The sequence below is a fragment of the Euprymna scolopes genome, chromosome 46 (genome assembly GCF_053919585.1).
Source record: "Euprymna scolopes isolate OS-2025 chromosome 46, ASM5391958v1, whole genome shotgun sequence".
Classification (NCBI taxonomy): domain Eukaryota; kingdom Metazoa; phylum Mollusca; class Cephalopoda; order Sepiida; family Sepiolidae; genus Euprymna; species Euprymna scolopes.
The window spans coordinates 131,012,391-131,017,201 of record NC_136527.1 but is presented as its reverse complement, the minus strand read 5'-3'; positions in this window follow the sequence as shown (position 1 = coordinate 131,017,201).

Sequence of the window (4,811 nt, the reverse complement as noted above, 5' to 3'; positions counted from 1 at the left end):
ATTTTCATGTCGCAGTACTGAACACATCCAAAAATTACGAAAAACGATTCTAGAAAATTAATCTTTTCATCAAAGAAATTTAATAATATAAACTGTGTCAAAATACTATTAGAAACTCACCGATGACAAAATTAAGTTTCTTATATGTATATTATATAAACTGTGTGAATCACTTTATTGCAGACTAGCATTTCAGCCCGGCGTTGCCCGGGTGTTTTGAGGTGTATGCTGAGCAAAACAAAAAAAAAAAAAACGGTCAATTTTTTAAACTTTGACCCCTATTATGACCCCTTAAAATTTATTGTTTATGGCTCAAATAAAGTTATTAAGTTAGATCAATGTCCAAAGAACCTATATCTAAAATTTCATGTGTTTAGATCCAAAATTGTCGGAGGAGTTTGGTAGAGTTCTCAAAGGTCAAATCGTTGAACTTTGACCCCCTTAATCGCAAAATTTCTGTCACAAAACCAATCACATCGATTTTCCTCAAATCTCAGTACCCTGTATATCAAATTTCGAGTCTGTAGGCTTAAAATTGACAGAGTTATTGCGTAGGGACATGTACACACACAGATACACAGACACTTTCACAGATATATATAGATAGATTAGTTAAATATCAATATTTCACTAAATATTCGTCAAAAAATAAAATTATATCATCAAAGGATTGCTTTAAGGTTTGTTATTTCTAAAAATGTTATTTAAATCCATGCGATATTCACAAAGTTATGGCATTTTATTCTTTATCGAAGAATTTATACTGTCCATCGCTTTTATTGCTGGTCTCTTTAAATGTTGTTTCAGGACAAAAAATACAATGTCTAATGATGAAAACCTTATTTTTAATATTTGGATATATAGAGGGGATGTGGATATATTTTTAATATTTGGATATATAGATTGGATGTGGATATAGGTATATGAGAATCCTATAGACCAATGCAAGTCAACGTGTATTCAATTGAAAATTTCTAAGTCCAAACAACAGGGGATGTGGATATAGGTAGATGAGAATCCTATAGACCAATGCAAGTCAACGTGTATTCAATTGAAAATTTCTAAGTCCAAACAAGAGGGGATGTGGATATAGGTAGATCAGAATCCTATAGACCAATGCAAGTCAACGTGGATTCAATTGAAAATTTCTAAGTCCAAACAAGAGGGGATGTGGATATAGGTAGATCAGAATCCTATAGACCAATGCAAGTCAACGTGTATTCAATTGAAAATTTCTAAGTCCAAACAAGAGGGGATGTGGATATAGGTAGATCAGAATCCTATAGACCAATGCAAGTCAACGTGTATTCAATTGAAAATTTCTAAGTCCAAACAAGAGGGGATGTGGATATAGGTAGATCAGAATCCTATAGACCAATGCAAGTCAACGTGTATTCAATTGAAAAATTCTAAGTCCAAACAAGAGGGGATGTGGATATAGGTAGATCAGAATCCTATAGACCAATGCAAGTCAACGTGTATTCAATTGAAAAATTCTAAGTCCAAACAAGAGGGGATGTGGATATAGGTAGATCAGAATCCTATAGAGCAATGCAAGTCAACGTGTATTCAATTGAAAATTTCTAAGTCCAAACAAGAGGGGATGTGGATATAGGTAGATGAGAATCCTATAGACCAATGCAAGTCAACGTGGATTCAATTGAAAATTTCTAAGTCCAAACAAGAGGGGATATGGATATAGGTAGATGAGAATCCTATAGACCAATGCAAGTCAACGTGTATTCAATTGAAAATTTCTAAGTCCAAACAAGAGGGGATATGGATATAGGTAGATGAGAATCCTATAGACCAATGCAAGTCAACGTGTATTCAATTGAAAATTTCTAAGTCCAAACAAGAGGGGATGTGGATATAGGTAGATGAGAATCCTATAGACCAATGCAAGTCAACGTGTATTCAATTGAAAATTTCTAAGTCCAAACAACAGGGGATGTGGATATAGGTAGATGAGAATCCTATAGACCAATGCAAGTCAACGTGTATTCAATTGAAAATTTCTAAGTCCAAACAAGAGGGGATGTGGATATAGGTAGATGAGAATCCTATAGACCAATGCAAGTCAACGTGGATTCAATTGAAAATTTCTAAGTCCAAACAAGAGGGGATGTGGATATAGTTAGATGAGAATCCTATAGACCAACGCAAGTCAACGTGTATTCAATTGAAAATTTCTAAGTCCAAACAAGAGGGGATATGGATATAGGTAGATGAGCATCCTATAGACCAATGCAAGTCAACGTGTATTCAATTGAAAATTTCTAAGTCCAAACAAGAGGGGATGTAGATATAGGTAGATGAGAATCCTATAGACCAATGCAAGTCAACGTGTATTCAATTGAAAATTTCTAAGTCCAAACAACAGGGGATGTGGATATAGGTAGATGAGAATCCTATAGACCAATGCAAGTCAACGTGTATTCAATTGAAAATTTCTAAGTCCAAACAAGAGGGGATGTGGATATAGGTAGATCAGAATGCTATAGACCAATGCAAGTCAACGTGTATTCAATTGAACATTTCTAAGTCCAAACAAGAGGGGATGTGGATATAGGTAGATGAGAATCCTATAGACCAATGCAAGTCAACGTGTATTCAATTGCAAATTTCTAAGTCCAAACAAGAGGGGATGTGGATATAGGTAGATGAGAATCCTATAGACCAATGCAAGTCAACGTGTATTCAATTGAAAATTTCTAAGTCCAAACAACAGGGGATGTGGATATAGGTAGATGAGAATCCTATAGACCAATGCAAGTCAACGTGTATTCAATTGAAAATTTCACAGTCCAAACAAGAGGGGATGTAGATATAGGTAGATGAGAATCCTATAGACCAATGCAAGTCAACGTGTATTCAATTGAAAATTTCTAAGTCCAAACAAGAGGGGATGTGGATATAGGTAGATGAGAATCCTATAGACCAATGCAAGTCAACGTGTATTCAATTGCAAATTTCTAAGTCCAAACAAGAGGGGATGTGGATATAGGTAGATGAGAATCCTATAGACCAATGCAAGTCAACGTGTATTCAATTGAAAATTTCTAAGTCCAAACAACAGGGGATGTGGATATAGGTAGATGAGAATCCTATAGAGCAATGCAAGTAAACGTGTATTCAATTGCAAATTTCTAAGTCCAAACAAGAGGGGATGTGGATATAGGTAGATGAGAATCCTATAGACCAATGCAAGTCAACGTGGATTCAATTAAAATTTCTTAGTCCAAACAAGAGGGGATGTGGATATAGGTAGATGAGAATCCTATAGACCAATGCAAGTCAACGTGTATTCAATTGAAAATTTCTAAGTCCAAACAAGAGGGGATGTAGATATAGGTAGATGAGAATCCTATAGAGCAATGCAAGTAAACGTGTATTCAATTGCAAATTTCTAAGTCCAAACAAGAGGGGATGTAGATATAGGTAGATTAGAATCCTATAGACCAATGCAAGTCAACGTGTATTCAATTGAACAGTTCTAAGTCCAAACAAGAGGGGATGTGGATATAGGTAGATGAGAATCCTATAGACCAATGCAAGTCAACGTGTATTCAATTGAAAATTTCTAAGTCCAAACAACAGGGGATGTGGATATAGGTAGATGAGAATCCTATAGACCAATGCAAGTCAACGTGTATTCAATTGAAAATTTCTAAGTCCAAACAAGAGGGGATGTAGATATAGGTAGATGAGAATCCTATAGACCAATGCAAGTCAACGTGTATTCAATTGAAAATTTCTAAGTCCAAACAAGAGGGGATGTGGATATAGGTAGATGAGAATCCTATAGACCAATGCAAGTCAACGTGTATTCAATTGAAAAATTCTAAGTCCAAACAACAGGGGATGTGGATATAGGTAGATCAGAATCCTATAGAGCAATGCAAGTAAACGTGTATTCAATTGCAAATTTCTAAGTCCAAACAACAGGGGATGTGGATATAGGTAGATGAGAATCCTATAGACCAATGCAAGTCAACGTGGATTCAATTAAAATTTCTTAGTCCAAACAAGAGGGGATGTGGATATAGGTAGATGAGAATCCTATAGAGCAATGCAAGTCAACGTGTATTCAATTGAAAATTTCTAAGTCCAAACAAGAGGGGATGTAGATATAGGTAGATGAGAATCCTATAGAGCAATGCAAGTAAACGTGTATTCAATTGCAAATTTCTAAGTCCAAACAAGAGGGGATGTAGATATAGGTAGATGAGAATCCTATAGACCAATGCAAGTCAACGTGTATTCAATTGAACAGTTCTAAGTCCAAACAAGAGGGGATGTGGATATAGGTAGATGAGAATCCTATAGACCAATGCAAGTCAACGTGTATTCAATTGAAAATTTCTAAGTCCAAACAACAGGGGATGTGGATATAGGCATATGAGAATCCTATAGACCAATGCAAGTCAACGTGTATTCAATTGAAAATTTCTAAGTCCAAACAAGAGGGGATGTGGATATAGGTAGATGAGAATCCTATAGACCAATGCAAGTCAACGTGTATTCAATTGAAAATTTCTAAGTCCAAACAAGAGGGGATGTGGATATAGGTAGATGAGAATCCTATAGACCAATGCAAGTCAACGTGCATTCAATTGAAAAATTCTAAGTCCAAACAACAGGGGATGTGGATATAGGTAGATCAGAATCCTATAGACCAATGCAAGTCAACGTGTATTCAATTGAAAATTTCTAAGTCCAAACAAGAGGGGATGTGCATATAGGTAGATGAGAATCCTATAGACCAATGCAAGTCAACGTGTATTCAATTGAAAATTTCTAAGTCCAAA